Source organism: Lepisosteus oculatus, unplaced genomic scaffold (genome assembly GCF_040954835.1).
Source record: "Lepisosteus oculatus isolate fLepOcu1 unplaced genomic scaffold, fLepOcu1.hap2 HAP2_SCAFFOLD_48, whole genome shotgun sequence".
NCBI classification, from domain to species: Eukaryota; Metazoa; Chordata; class Actinopteri; order Semionotiformes; family Lepisosteidae; genus Lepisosteus; species Lepisosteus oculatus.
In genome coordinates, this window is record NW_027168020.1 from 90399 (window position 1) to 106183 (window position 15785).

The 15785-nt window shown below is 46.6% G+C and overlaps 8 non-coding genes across 8 annotated transcripts; 4 read left to right on the forward strand and 4 right to left on the reverse strand.

Annotated features, from left to right (window-relative positions):
- Positions 1-259: 259 nt before the first annotated feature.
- trnas-cga (transfer RNA serine (anticodon CGA)) lies at positions 260-341 on the reverse strand. The gene has a single exon. It is a non-coding gene; the product is annotated as a tRNA-Ser (tRNA).
- Positions 342-2775: 2434 nt separating this feature from the next.
- Positions 2776-2857, reverse strand: trnas-gcu (transfer RNA serine (anticodon GCU)). The gene has a single exon. It is a non-coding gene; the product is annotated as a tRNA-Ser (tRNA).
- Positions 2858-11692: 8835 nt separating this feature from the next.
- Positions 11693-11809, forward strand: LOC138230287 (U5 spliceosomal RNA). The gene has a single exon (XR_011186317.1). It is a non-coding gene; the product is annotated as a U5 spliceosomal RNA (small nuclear RNA).
- Positions 11810-12200: 391 nt separating this feature from the next.
- LOC138230283 (U5 spliceosomal RNA) lies at positions 12201-12317 on the forward strand. The gene has a single exon (XR_011186313.1). It is a non-coding gene; the product is annotated as a U5 spliceosomal RNA (small nuclear RNA).
- A 391-nt stretch (positions 12318-12708) lies between these two features.
- Positions 12709-12823, forward strand: LOC138230301 (U5 spliceosomal RNA). The gene has a single exon (XR_011186331.1). It is a non-coding gene; the product is annotated as a U5 spliceosomal RNA (small nuclear RNA).
- Positions 12824-13216: 393 nt separating this feature from the next.
- LOC138230302 (U5 spliceosomal RNA) lies at positions 13217-13331 on the forward strand. Its single transcript, XR_011186332.1, has one exon. It is a non-coding gene; the product is annotated as a U5 spliceosomal RNA (small nuclear RNA).
- Positions 13332-14090: 759 nt separating this feature from the next.
- LOC138230217 (U4 spliceosomal RNA) lies at positions 14091-14232 on the reverse strand. The gene has a single exon (XR_011186252.1). It is a non-coding gene; the product is annotated as a U4 spliceosomal RNA (small nuclear RNA).
- A 230-nt stretch (positions 14233-14462) lies between these two features.
- On the reverse strand, positions 14463-14579 carry LOC138230262 (U5 spliceosomal RNA). The gene has a single exon (XR_011186292.1). It is a non-coding gene; the product is annotated as a U5 spliceosomal RNA (small nuclear RNA).
- Between the last annotated feature and the right edge of the window lie 1206 nt (positions 14580-15785).

Consider the following 15785-nt stretch of genomic DNA (forward strand, 5'->3'; position numbering starts at 1 on the left):
TGAAACCCTTGCTGTTAACAGTTCTTTAATGCATGCTTTACGAGCACCTACATATTGTGTCGGTTCTTTCAGTTTTATTCATTAGGTTTTCAAAGGCATAAGTAGAACACCAGAGGTGCGAACGCAAGATGTGTGGTTATCTGAAGAACTCATTTCCATGGCAGCGGGGCCAAGCTATTTAGTGTTTTTATAGTACCAGGGAAGGAGAAGCGGCACTTCACCTTTGCCGCGCAGGCACAAGGAGACGTGCGGCAGACGCCGTAGTCGGCAAGATTTGAACCTGCATGGGGAGTCCCCAACGGATTTCGAGTCCATCGCCTTAACCACTCGGCCACAACTACAGCGAGTTCACCATCGCCGCATTCCTCCTTTAATCTAACACGGAGTGCGACGTGGCTGCGGAAACCTTTTCAAAGTCGCTCTCCGTTAAAAAAAAATAATACCTTTGACAAAATACGTGCCGGCAGACAGACACGCCTCAGAGGGTTTAAGGCTGGCTTCATGTCGGAATGATAAAGTCTCCCCGTCCGGACATGAAAATGCCACTTTGTTACACACAAAAAAAGAATCAACAACAGAGAAATGCCCACAAGCATTTGAAAAGCCGCACCACGTCGCACTTGAAATAGCTCTTACATTAGTGGTAGACGCAGGAATCGCATTTTTATTTACGCTCTTACCAACGCGATGGAAAGCAAAACAAAGCAAAGCAGAGCAAAACAAAACGAACAAACGAAAACCCTGCACATAACGCCGTTACGTGCCCAAGTGGTATTGTACGTCATCCTAGCACTGCACCCCGGGGCGTACGGTACATGGGAACGAGCACACGCCACGAATCGTCTCGAATCACTCCCTACAGCTGTAAGGCGCCTTGAAGCGTGCACCCCCAACATTCTTCTTTGCGCATCTGTGAAAGGTAAACTCTTGAGCAAACTCTGAACCAGCTCTAAGGAAACTAATCCGATTAGACGTAACTTTGACTCATCTTTTTACGCTCAGTGCTGGATTGCTCAAACTCCAGCTAGGGTTAGGGTTAGCATTACCACGCTACTTAGACACTTTGTTTACGCTCAGTGCTGGATTTTGGGAACTTCAGGACGAGTGGGAATTTTCTCCTATCTGTCCATTCTGTTTTGTTTTGGAGACTCTTGGCTGCCTATGTTGTACAGTGCAGCGTGAAGGAAACATTTTCCAAAACTGTGTCAGCTCAAGAGTTGTAAGAAAACCTCTCCAGCTGCTACAACTCTCTTCATTTTTGTCATTTAATGTGACACTCGATGTATAACTGGAGCCTCACATATGCAAATGGTGCGGCTCCAGTTCGACACCCAGTTCGACACCACTTTACAGTATATGACAAAAGCATGGCAAACTGTGCCGGACCAGCAGATAACTTCCGCTTATTTTGACCATATTAAACATTGGAAATCTTCCCACTTGCATTTGTGACACTTGATTTTGGCTCCACCTAAGAAACTCTTAAATCTTCTAACACTTTTCTCTTCTCCCGCAACACACTTGTCTGTCGGCACTATGTGGAAGCGTTGCATGACAACCCATCTCACCACGGAAAGGAACCTAACAGCTTTGGTAAGAGAGTAGAATTACCTGAAGAACTGCTTTCCATGGAAGCAGGACCAAGCGATGTAGCATTTTTATAGTACCAGGAAAGGAGAAGCGGCACTTCGCCTTTGCCACACAGGCACAAGGCGACGTGCAGCAGACACCGTAGTCAGCAGGATTCGAACCTGAGCAGGGAGTCCTCAATGGATTTCAAGTCCATCGCCTTAACTACTCGGCCACAACTACAGTGAGCTCGCCGCCGCCGCATTCCTCCTCCGGAGTGCGAGGTGTCTGCGGAAACCTTTTTAAAGTCGCTCTCCGTTAAAAAAAAAATACCTTTCACAAGATACATGCCGGCAGACAGACACGCCTCAGAGGGTTTAAGGCTGGCTTCACGTTCAAATGATAAAGTCTCACCGTCCGGATGTCAAAATGCAACTTTGGCAGACAGAAAAAAAACATCAACAAACCACAAATGTGGACAAGGATTTTACAAGCTGCACCACACTGCACTTTCAAAAGCATTTACATTCGTGTTAGACGCAGGAATTGTCCTTGTTTTGCGCGCTTACGAACGCCATACAAATAAAACAGGTCTACGGGTCTGAAACCTGCTCCACGGAAAACAGTTCTGTTGCGCTTTTGATCAAAGGGAGATTCTCTGTTCTTACTTTTTCATGACATAACACCCAAAGGGGCTTCTTTGGAGCTGGATTCCAACCAGCATCCTAAAGTTTCTTGGTCGTATCCTTTACAGTCCTCTGTTCGGTCGACATGGAACAGAAGGGGGCAGCTTTCCTCACACATACAGTGCAGTTCTGCATCAGACATCTAACTCGTTTCCTTAGCTTGGATTTAAGCCACGAAGCAGGCTTCTACTGTATAAACGTCTAGAGGAATCACAAACTATTTGAGAGGCCATCATCCCAGGGGGAACTGACAAAGTCTATCCCTAAACACCTAGCGCAGTCTCTCGAGAGACTGTCAAAAATCGCTTTCTCCGTTTGTGCTGCAAGTAAGTGAAAATGCGGTCTCAACCCAGAGCCACTTGGCAGCAGCGGCACGTAAATACTGTTACTGCCACTGCTCGATACCGACGTTAGCCTACTATACCATGTTCAGCCACCGCTAGAAAATGTACAGCTCTAGTACTGGAGCAAACAGAAGGAGGGCCAACATCTAACAGGCACACGTGTCAGACATAGAGAGCGCCGAGGATGGGATTCGAACCCATGCGTGCAGAGCACAATGGATTAGCAGTCCATCGCCTTAACCACTCGGCCACCTCGTCAATGAAACTGGGCTGTCCAGACACGGGTTGGCACGCTCCAGATGATCTTTTTCTTTTTTTTCCCTCGTACTCGAGGGTCCTTTTCCTGTTCCACATGCGATTTCAACATTTTCCTTGGGAGATGTCAAGCCAGCAAGCCACTGCTGTGGTTCAGTGGCCAGTGTGGAGTTCAGTGGCCCTGTTGTACACAGAAAGCACATTGAGCTCCTTGGACATGAAAAGTTCCAGATAAAAGCCATTTGTCATCCTTTCTCTTGGTGTTGATGTTGCTATTGTATGTAAAGGTGGCAACTTGCTCAGCGAGCAGGCGGAGCACACACCGAATGCAGATGTGTCTGAAAGGTGTGTCCAAGTGGCTGCAAAAAAACAGTACTCCCGGGGCACCGTGGCTTAGTTGGTTAAAGCGCCTGTCTAGTAAACAAGAAATCCTGGGTCCGAATCCCAGCGGTGCCTTTTTTTGTGCTGTGTTCTCGAACAGAACTGGTCATTATGGACAACCGCATACGCCTAGACTTAATTAAATGCAAGTATTCATTTCCTGTCTTGAACGACTTGTTTTTCTTAAAATGGATGCAACTTGCAAAACATGAAATACAAACCTCGCTAATCAGCGCTCGCGGCTGGCAAAAAAAAAAGAAGTCAGCAATGTTTTTTTTCTTTAACCTTAACCCTGCTAATGGAGAAGAGTTAAACGACCGAGTCTATGCAGCTTAAACGGTGCTCACGTCGGGTTCTTAGCTGAAAGGGTGATAAATCCCGCTCACCCCAGTCCTTAATCTTTTAAAAGGATACAAAATTGAACCTAGTCGCCACATCACATACATCCTGTTCAACGATAAAAAGGTGACATCTATCCTCGATCCAGAGTAAATCCCACGTTGAGGGCATATTTTTTTCCACTTTACCATGAGTCGGGCTCGGCTGCACAGAGGCGAGAGCAGAGCAATGAGGTCACGGGGACAGGAGAGCCACACGCTGGCGGTTTAAACACGCGGAAGAAAACTGAGGGATCCACAGTATGTGGACCCTCCGTGCGCCATCAGTCCGCACTCCGGACTCTGAATCCTGCCATCCGAGTTAAGATCTAGGCGGAACCTGAGGCGCAGTTCTTTCTTAAAACGTAATCTGGTGAGCATTTCTAGAATCGTACTTGTATAGATGCAGCCTTTAATGTGTTGCTAGGTTAAAATTGATGACTTCTTGAACTTCAGTAGGCAACTGCCCTCTTGATTTTGGATTTAATTTCTTTATTACAGGGGCGCTTTTATGAAGACCGAGTCATGTTCAGGTACTTTGCTTGATGGAGGAAGCACATTTGGGACTCTGTGATCTGCTCACCTGGAAAGGTCTGCTGTACTACTACAAGAGAGAAGTAGAGTCTGGAAGAATGGACAATTTTATGATGCTTTGGAAGATAATGTTTTTTTTTTCTTTGAAATTGAAATGAATCAGAATATCAGTGCAAAAGACAAACTCTTGGTTTGGTTTAAAGAGATATGGTTTTAAAACAGACAAAATGTAGAAAACAGGTGTTTCTCACTTTTGGAAGAGAATGGACCGGGGGTAATATTTTACAAGTTATATAATAGTAAAATATTATATAATAGGGGTAATAGTCGCGAGGGGCTTCAGCTTTTTCGTGCTTAATATGGTGCGCTGTGGCCACGGCAGATATGGGATCTATAAAAGCCGAAAATTCTCCGATCATTGCCTGACACAGCTCCTCAAAGCTATTACAGACCTCAGGTCCTTGTCTAGACATCCACTCGTGGACCGCTCGGCTGGTAGTTTTCCTTACTAACATAGCCTTTTCCTGTTCGGACGCTTCGGGCATAAACTGCAAAGTATATCTCAGCTCATCAATGTAGGTCTCCACATTATTCCCTGACACTGTCGGGTCAAACCTTTCTACATCTTTGGCTAACTGCCTCAGGGAGTGGAGGTTAATTTTTACAGTTTCTCCGTGGGCAGGGAGACGGCCGTGATCAGGAGCAGGGGGTCTATGCCTGAATTGAATCGCCCTTGCGTCTCGCGCAGGACTCGGCGATCTCCCCCATGCCGATCCGACCACAGACCCTGGCCGGGAGAAACCTCCTGGGTGAGCGCTCCGGGCTGCTAGGTGGGCTGGCATGTAAGTGGGATCTAGCCTGTTTTGCTTCCAGTACGGCAGCATCTAACTCCTTTTGCCTTTCCTGGCTGAGCTCATTTAAACTCTCAATTTCTTTTTCTTTTTCTTTCAAGCTCGCTTCTAGGTCTCTCCTAGCTACCTCAGCCGCAGTTTCTCTAGCAGACAGGTCATCTAATTTACCTAAAACTTCCCTGAGTCTGTCTTCACTTTCCTCACTTTTCACTCTCTTTTCTCTGATTATATCCAACAACTCAACTCGCTCCGCCTTATATCTTTCTAGCTTTCCCTGAAGCGTTTGAAACTTTGTCAGCTCGGACAAAGACAGTTCCAGCTGTTTAGCTAGATTTAAGGCGAAACTAGATAGGACCTGAACTGCGTTCACAGACCCTCCTGTGTTAAGCTGGTTCGCTACCTTAGCTACTAAATCTACTTGCAGCTTCTCAATATCATCAAAGTTCAACTTTTCGATACCGCTCCAGTAACCAGGATTGTCGTCGCTAGAAATAGTACTTATAAGCGACTCCACTTCAGACATTTTAGCAGCCATTGTCATTACGTCAGAGAAACTTTAAGAGTATTACTTTTTTTCCTTTTACCAAAATACAGTATGGAATCTAAACACCCGAGCAGATGGATTTCCAATCAGCACACGTTACACTAAACGCTAGAAAACAGGGGGATTTCTTTACGCAGTTATCAGCACACCCGGTATTCGCGTATAAAAGCCACGGTGCTGTGCTGAACTTGAACTCACAGCAACATCAGTTATTCTGTGCGATTGAGTCTCATTTCATTCTAAACTCGCCCACCCAGGGACGCCATTAAATGTAGTGGTTTGATGGGTTTACTGAGACACTTATTAATTGTAGCAGTAATCACGAGGTTGTTCGTTGGGGCTTTTAGAAAATCAATCGCCAGAACAACTAACAACGCACACACACGGGTTCAATACACGAGATACATTTATTAATATAAATTGTGCACCAAACATATACTAGTCTGCCTGGATACGAGCGGCAGACCTTACTGTGAGGGTTATCAATATACAAGATATATAGTCTCGAAGAGATGCAAACACAAAGAGATACACAACAGAGAATATATGTCAATATATATCGTTCGGTTACCAAATCGCTAATCAGTGTTATTACCCATTGTTACTCTAAACTCGGAAGTAAATACATTACTCATGAATTAAATTGATAACAACTTGTGTTGAGGTACAATTGAATTCTCGAGACGCAATGTAGAACATGGGGTTAACTTATCCACTGTGTATGGATTTGGAATTTCCCGGCACGAACACCAAACCAGCTGACAAGCTCTGTTGCAGCCTCTGTTCCAGCGGTTGTCCAATGGGCGTTGTGTCGGCGTCCTCTGGCTACCAGCCAACCAGTCAAGGTGCAGCTCGGAGTAGGACGGGCGGAGGAATCTGACTGCGGCGCGCAGGGCAGTCGTTGCTCCGAGGGGATCTACCAGCAGTCCGGCTGGCTAGTAGAAAGTCTCTATGCACAGAGTGTGACCGCGAGTCCTCACAAGTCACTCTTTTGCCTGGGAAGAAACTGGTTCGTTCCCGGTCCAGCGCTGCTTCTGAATAAGCTATTCAGGTTGTCGACGAGGGTCCAACTGTAGGCTGCCGTTGATCAAACGGAGCATTCACGTTAGTAGAATTCTGAGTACGTACGGGATGCTTGGCCTCGCGCTTAGAACAAAGTCCAAGTCCCTATGCAGACAACAGCAGTTGTCACGTGATTGTCTCTGAGGATGCGCGAAAATGGCCAAGGAGAGCCCCGATCTGAGCTTGCGCTCCCTTTTTGACCAAGACACAGATGTGTGCTGATTGGTTGAGAGTTTGGCGGGCATTGGAGACCCACGTGGTATTACCACGCCCTGCCAGTCCCTGATTGGTTGGTCAAGGTGAGATATAAGTCACTTACTCTTGACACTTAAGAATGCAGTCCAGATGTCCATTCAGCACTCCCTAGACAGATAGGCGCCAATGGATGACCATTGATCATGATAGCCAGGCTTAGCTAAGTGCATCCCTGTCTGGGAGCTGTTCCCTATCAAAAGAAAACAACTTAAATCAGTCTGCATGAATACTTTCTCTGTGGCTGCACCACAGAGATGGGGGGTGAGATGGGGCTTCATTTAGGACAGCATACCAACGCTTAATTCTGTCTTATTAACAAGCATTGCCGCTACACTTGTATCCCAACTTTTGCAACTCGCAACTGAAACCCCACTGAAGCTAAGCAGGTGTGAGCCAGGTCAGTACCAGGATGAGGGTGAGCTACAGGGAAAAACAAAGCTTCCAGCTGGAAGTGGTGTTAATGGGCGCTCACTCTGAGGTCTGTACGGGTCCCAATGTCCCAATATAGTGACGGAGAAGCTGTGTTGGAAAAAGGGCGCTGTCTTTTGGATGAGATGTAAAACCGAGGTCATAGTGCTCTGTGGTCATTAAAAATGACCACCAAAACCTTTGACAAAAGCTCTTGGTAATTGATGGTCTTCAATAATGCTTCTCCTTTAGGTACATTTTAAATCAGCTGAAAAATGCTGTGAAATGGGGGGGCACTTCAGGCCAGTGTAGGATTTGGGTTACAAGAACTATGAAACTGCACGAGAAAGCCCGTACACTGAATTACACGGCTTTCTATTCAAAGGACAAAAGAAATTCCCTGAGCTTGATTTTTTGCAGCACAGAGAGGACCACTGTTGTGAGGTCGGTTAGCTCAGTTGGTTAGATGGTGGTGCTAGTAACGCCAAGGTTGCGGGTTTGAGCCGCGTACGGGCCAGGTCCTTTTCTCCTCTCTTACCAAAGCTGTTAGGTTCCTTTCCGTGGTGAGATGGGTTGTCATGCAACGCTGCCACATAGCGCCGACAGACAAGAGTGTTGCGGGAGAAGAGAAATGTGTTTGAAGATTTAAGAGTGTCTTAGGTGCAGCCAAAATCAAGTGTCACAAATGCAAGTGGTTGGATTTCCATTGTTTAATATGGTAAAAATAAGCGGAAGTAATCTGCCGGTCCGGCACAGTCTGCCATGCTTTTGTCATTTACTGTAAAGTGGTATTGAACTGGGTGTCGAACTGGAGCCTCACCATTTGCATATGTGAGGCTCCAGTTATACATCGAGTGTCACATTAAATGACAAAAATGAAGAGAGTTAAAGCAGCTGGAGAGGTTTTCTTACAACTTTTGAGCTGACACAGTTTTGGAAAATGTTTCCTTCACGCTGCACTGTACAACATAGGCAGCCAAGAGTCTCCAAAACAAAACAGAATTGACAGATAGGAGAAAATTCCCACTCGTCCTGAAGTTCCCAAAATCAAGCACTGAGCGTAAACAAAGTGTCTAAGTAGCGTGGGAATGCTAACCCTAACCCTAGCGTAAAAAGATGAGTCAAAGTAACGTCTAATCGGATTAGTTTCCTTAGAGCTGGTTCAGAGTTTGCTGAAGAGTTTACCCAGTGGGCACTGATTCGTCGAATATACGTATATTCACGGCGAAAATACGGCTATACGTATATATACGTCGCCTCGACGTATAATCAAAGTCGAATTGCAACCGTAAAATCGACGACATTAATAAACGCATATATAACGTCGAAAACACATCTAACACAGTGCCTGAGGCTTTTTACTGTATGTATCGTGTGTGCCGCAACTAGGAGTATACGGCACTCTGCACAGTGTACGAAGTAAATTATTTTCGCAGTAATTAATTTACACGTGTATAATAAATATAGTAAATATAATAAATTAATTACTGCGAAAATTACTTCGTACACTGTGCAGAGTGCCGTATACTCCTAGGTAAGTTAGGTACATCTTTTTGCCCAAAACTGAAGGGGCGACATTCCTCCCTCCCCCCGTGATGCCAGGCCTGTCCCCATCCTATTCCATAATGTCATTATACTGTATATAATACCATACAACAGTGACCGATCCTTACTAACTGCATGCGTTAAAATTGCACATCAGCTCATAGCAGGGGGCACATAGCCGCGATGTATTATCAATGTTAAATTTCAACCATAATATCGACAACATTAATAAACGCATACGTTGAGAAAATATCGAACCCAGCATATTTTCCGGTTATATACCACAATGCATTGCTAGTATTCGTTGGTCACCATTTTGGACACGTTTTTCAAACGTAGAAGTATATCCGCAAATATCTCAGCAATCCTCTTTTGACGAGTAAGTATGAACAATAATAATACTATCTGAATACATACAGATCTTTCTTAATATTATTTTGATTAAAATAGTAAGTGAATAAGCAAAAAATGGCACATAAAAATAGTGGAGCTTTTTAAACGTCTGTACTTACTGCGCCCCATAAGAAATCGTTTGTCCCCGTTCAAAAGAGGTTGTGCGATGTCCTGCAGCGTTCGCAAAGCAAACCTTTGACAGTTTGAAAAGAGGAATTTATTCTGCTTCCTGTGCGTGCAGTAGTTACAAAGTTGAACGTCTTTACACGATCTGCTGCAGTTTTCAGTGGGCGGGCGTTGTCAAATGGCTTGGAAAAACGCACTGTGTTTCGGCTCGGCAAACATCGTGAGCAGTGTCCTGCATGTTTTCTGTGTATAGCTGTCTTTTAACGCATACAGAATTCATTCGAAATGGGGAATGGTGTGAATGGGGAAGATGACACTAAATCGTTTTGCCGTTTCTCTATTCTTATTCTATGTTGTACTTTCAAACTTTGGGTACTCTTTAATTAGGACAGACTTTATTGCTCAACTTCTATGATGCAAGCCAAATTTTATACATTTATTTCAGCTTTGAGCTTAGTAAACCGTTCATTTTTTAGATTATACTAAAGAAGATATTAATCATCATTAATTTGGGAAGTAATATTATATAATTTTCTCCTAGCTGCGGTGCTGAAGTCCCGCCCTAAATCAGCAGAAAAAGAAATAAAGGAGCACGCAATGTGTTACTTGAATGCATATGCAAGGCAGGGGGCCAGGAGATCTGGACACTGAAAATACTAGGTTTTTGGTTCTAACTGTTAGGACAATTACACAGGGTTTGCAAATAGTGGACAAAAATCGTCTTAACTTCCATTGTAATATTTTTTTTCTTGGAAATATAGAAGTTGTACATTTTAAAATGTATATTTGAATCAAAATGTGGTTTTGAGTTAGTGTGTTAATGTAATTAGTTTGTGTTTGCCGTTACTATACTGTATATTGCCATATTACCAGAATTTGTAGCTGAAGTTTAAGACTAGTTGTGTTTTTTATGATTATTGCCCATATGTTGATTGTTGATTGATTGTATACAATGTATAATTTGAAATACATATTTTTCAGGTGTGAATGTGTATTTTCAGAATAAATTTCTAAACCAAATCATTGGGTTGATTTACTAGTTTCTACACCTGTAAAACCTAACTTTGATGTATAATAGACCTCTACCCATATACGTATAATAGACCTCTAAAGTTATCCGTATAATAGACCTCTAACCATATACATATAATAGACCTCTAAAGTTATCCGTATAATAGACCTCTACCCATATACGTATAATAGACCTCTAAAGTTATCCGTATAATAGACCTCCAACCATATACGTAGAATAGTCCTCTAAAGTTATCCGGAACTCCTACCATATATGTATAATAGTCCTCTAAATTTATCCGTATAATAGAACTCCAACCATTTACGTATAATGAACATCTAATCATAGACGTATAATTGACGTATAACAATAGACGTATATTAGAATTTCATTCTAGACGAATTGCAGACCACATTTAGACGTCTAAGGTATGCGTTTAATAGACGTATATTATACGTCTTTTGCCCACTGGGTTACGTCTCAACAGAAACGCTCTTTAGCTCTTTCAGTGTTATGCAGAGAACAGCGTCTGTCGAGATCACTTTTGAGTCAGCGCGAAACGCCGTGTGCTGTCAGTTTGATTTCATATTGCTCGTAGCGGCGCCCGGCTTTTGTCTGTCAAACGTTAGGTTGCGCTTCTTCATGCTGCATCGTCGGCATGAGTGGAGCTTTTTAAACGTCTGTACTTACTGCGCCCCATAAGAAATCGTTTGTCCCCGTTCAAAAGAGATTTTGCGATGTCCTGCAGCGTTCGCAAAGCAAACCTTTGACAGTTTGAAAAGAGGAATTTATTCTGCTTCCTGTGCGTGCAGTAGTTACAAAGTTGAACGTCTTTACACGATCTGCTGCAGTTTTCAGTGGGCGGGCTTTGTCAGATGGCTTGGAAAAACGCACTGTGTTTCGGCTCGGGAAACATCATGAGCAGTGTCCTGCATGTTTTCTGTGTATAGCTGTCTTTTGACGCATACAGAATTCATTCGAAATCATTGATTTCTCCAATTATCAAGGGTCCCTTAAAGGATGAGTCAAAGTAACGTCTAATCGGATTAGTTTCCTTAGAGCTGGTTCAGAGTTTGCTCAAGAGTTTACCTTTCACAGATGTGCAAAGAAGAATGTTGGGGGTGCACGCTTCAAGGTGCCTTACAGTGTGTTGTTTGCGACACAGTGTGGCCGGGTGTTTTCCGAGTTATCGCACGGATTGGGCACGCCCACAAGCCGAGAGCCGCAGGCGATGAGCCCGGGGCTGAACAGGCCCCACTGGCTAGTTTGTAAGGCCAGGTGCATTGCCAACCACGACCGGCAGCGCAGAGGCTTTGAAGGCGGTCTGGGCTCCTGCAGCTGTGCAGCCACGCACTCTGGTTTCTCTTCATCTCGTACAAATCTTTCGCCTTTTATTAAAGATTTCCGTGGAGAGGAGCATGAATAAGTTCCATGCAATTTTTGTGCTTCCCTGCCTTCGGGTGGGGCGCAGCCTGGCTGGTCAAAGAGAGAAAACAAAAACGTTCGCAATCACTCTTGTTATGGCAATTGTGGCCGTCTGCTCCGCGAGTACTCGGTCTCCGGCTGTCTGATTGGCGCTCTTTTCTTTGGGGGGCGGGAATTGTCCGGCCGCAGGGGATCTTGGGACCTCGCTTTGCATAGCGGCTTCCCAGAGTGCGTCGTTTCCGGCACAGTGTGGCTGGGTGTTTTCCGACTTATCGCACGGATTGGGCACGGCCGCAAGCTGAGAGCCGCAGGCGATGAGCCCGGAGCTGAACGGGCCCCACTGGCTCGTTTGTAAGGCCAGGTGTATTGCCAACCATGACCGGCAGCGCAGAGGCTTTGAAGGCGGCCTGGGCTCCTGCAGCTATGCAGCCACGCACTCTGGTTTCTCTTCATCTCGTACAAATCTTTTGTCTTTTATTAAAGATTTCCGTGGAGAGGAGCATGAATGAGTTCCATGCAATTTTTGTGCTTCCCTGCCTTCGGGTGGGGCGCAGCCTGGCTGGTCAAAGAGAGAAAACAAAAACGCTCGCAATCGGTCTTGTTATGGCGATTGTGGCAGTCTGCTCCGCGAGTCCTCGGTCTCCGGCCGTCTGATTGGCGCTCTTTTCTTTGGGGGGAGGGAAGTGTCCGGCCGCAGGGGATCTTGGGACCTCGCTTTGCATAGCGGCTTCCCAGAGTGCGTCGTTTCCGACACAGTGTGGCCGGGTGTTTTCCGAGTTATCGCACGGATTGGGCACGCTCGCAAGCCGTGAGCCGCAGGCGATGAGCCCGGAGCTGAACGGGCCCCACTGGCTCGTTTGTAAGGCCAGGTGCATTGCAAACCACGACCGGCAGCGCAGAGGCTTTGAAGGCGGACTGGGCTCCTGCAGCTGTGCAGCCACGCACTCTGGTTTCTCTTCATTTCGTACAAATCTTTCGCCTTTTACTAAAGATTCCCGCGGAGAGAAGCATGAATGAGTTCCATGCAATATTTGTGCTTCCCTGCTTTCGGGTGGCGGGCAGCTGGGCTGGTCAAAGAGAGAAAACAAGCACGTTCGCAATCGCTCTTGTAATGGTGATTGTGGCCGTCTGCTCCGCGAGTCCTCGGTCTCCGGCCGTCTGATTGGCGCTCTTTTCTTTGGGGGGCGGGAAGTGTCCGGCCGCAGGGGATCTTGGGACTTCGCTTTTCATAGCGGCTTCCCAGAGTGCGTCGTTTCCGGCACAGTGTGGCTGGGTGTTTTCCGACTTATCGCACGGATTGGGCACGGCCGCAAGCTGAGAGCCGCAGGCGATGAGCCCGGAGCTGAACGGGCCCCACTGGCTAGTTTGTAAGGCCAGGTGCATTGCCAACCATGACCGGCAGCACAGAGGCTTTGAAGGCGGCCTGGGCTCCTGGAGCTGTGCAGCCACGCACTCTGGTTTCTCTTCATCTCGTACAACTCTTTCGCCTTTTATTAAAGATTTCCGTGGAGAGGAGCACGAATGAGTTCCCTGCAATTTTTGTGATTTCCTGCTTTCGGGTGGCGGGCAGCTGGGCTGGTCAAAGAGAGAAAACAAGCACGTTCGCAATCGCTCTTGTAATGGTGATTGTGGCCGTCTGCTCCGCGAGTCCTCGGTCTCCGGCCGTCTGATTGGCGCTCTTTTCTTTGGGGGGCGGGAAGTGTCCGGCCGCAGGGGATCTTGGGACCTCGCTTTGCATAGCGGCTTCCCAGAGTGCGTCGTTTCCGGCACAGTGTGGCCGGGTGTTTTCCGAGTTATCGCACGGATTGGGCACGCTCGCAAGCCGTGAGCCGCAGGCGATGAGCCCCGAGCTGAACGGGCCCCACTGGCTCGTTTGTAAGATCTGCGGCAGATCGTGTAAAGACGTTCAACTTTGTAACTACTGCACGCACAGGAAGCAGAATAAATTCCTCTTTCAAACTGTCAAAGGTTTGCTTTGCGAACGCTGCAGGACATCGCACAATCTGTTTTGAACGGGGACAAACGATTTCTTATGAGGCGCAGTAAGTACAGACGTTTAAAAAGCTCCACTCATGCCGACGATGCAGCATGAAGAAGGGCAACCTAACGTTTGACAGACAAAAGCCGGGCGCCGCTACGAGCAATATGAAATCAAACTGACAGCACACGGCGTTTCGCGCTGACTCAAAAGTGATCTCGACAGACGCTGTTCTCTGCATAACGCTGAAAGAGCTAAAGAGTGTTTCTGTTGAGACGTAACAAGCTTGTTTCTTTCTACCATGATGTTACCATGACAAAATCTGTCTTTAAACACCTTGCTCAGTCTCTGACGAGACTGTCAAGAATTGCTTTCGCCGATTGTATTGCAAACCGGCGGAAGCGGGGTATTGGGAAAAGTTTTCAACTAGCAATAATCGCGCATCGGCTAAACCTCACAGGCTACGATACTGCCACTGCGCAAAGCTGACGGTTGCCAGGCAACCGCGTGGATCCTATGGAAATCGTTATCAATCATCTCATGGCATGTCGTTGCTGTAACGCTTCATATTTGCGGCCGGACACTTCCCGCCCCCCAAAGAAAAGAGCACCAATCAGACAGGCGGAGACCGAGGACTCGCAGAGCAGACGGCCACAGTCGCAGTAATAAGAGTGATTGTGAGCGGTTTTGTTTTCTCTCTTTGACCAGCCCAGCTGCGCCCCACCCGAAGGCAGGAAAGCACAAAAATTGTATGGAACTCATTCATGCTCCTCTTCATGGAAATCTTTAGTAAAAGGCAAAAGATTTGTACGAGATGAAGAGAAACCAGAGTGCGTGGCTGGACAGCTGCAGGAGCCCAGGCTGCCTTCAAGGCCTCTGCCCTGCCGGTCGTGGTTGGCAATGCACCTGGCCTTACAAACGAGCCAGTGGGGCCCGTTCAGCTCCGGGCTCATCGCCTGCGGCTCTCGGCTTACCTGGCAGGGGAGATACCTTGATCAGCCTGTAGTTGGAGTAGTTGGATTGTTTTCTTGTTTTGTGGAAGCAGTGTTTGTTTTGCAGTTTGAGATGGCAACCTTTGGATCCCGCAAGAATGCTGTACGTTTTGAGCTTTTGGATGACCTGTTCATGGATCGTATGCAGTTCAGCAGAAAAGTGTTACAGAAGGAACTTGGCTTTGAACCTCGGCACTTGGATTTCATCTTTGCTCTCCCAGGTCAGAAAGCATTTGAGGTTGTATTTGGTACCTATCCTCTGTTTGAACAATGCGTGGATGTGTTTGAGGCAAAAAGAGGGAAAGTTCCTGCACTTGAGAAGATCAACTTGCAGCCTCTGACACAGAGAGAGAGGAAAACGGTGCATGTTGTTATGTTCTCGGAACTGGCAAAGACGGAGGACATTCACACCTGGCTTAACCAGTACTGCACCGTCCACCATGGAACTGAGGTTAGAGATGTTGACGGTATAAAAACAGGAGCAAGGAAATTCGAGGTTCGCTTACTACCGGACAATGTAAATGGAGGCTTAAGGCACCTGCCCTCTACAATCCGGCTGGGCGCCTGCAATGGCTATGTTTTTTATGTGGGACAACCAAAGGTGTGTCGGCGCTGTGGTGCTGTGGGACACCTGGCATCTTCCTGCACTGTGAAATGCTGCAAGACCTGTGGCAAACAGGGACATTTAGCCTCTGACTGTTCAATGCTGCCAAAGTGCAATTTATGTGGCTCGGAAGGACACGTTTTTAAGAACTGCCCTCACGCCTACGCCAATAAACTCAAAATGAGAAAGGATGAGGCAGTGCTTGTTTCAGCCAAACCGGCCCGAAAAGCCAAAGCAAACAACAAGTCAAACAAAGAACCCTTGTTGGACAAAGAGTCTCAGCCTCCAGCCAGGATCAGTCCTGCTGTGGCTCCGGGGCCGGTGGAAGAGAAATCCACTACGCTCCCACAACCGCAGACTGCACCAGACAAGCACGAGGGTTTGAAAACCCCCGAGAACAGCGAGGACCCCTCCCCCACTCCTGCTCCTCAGAACGAGGGCCAG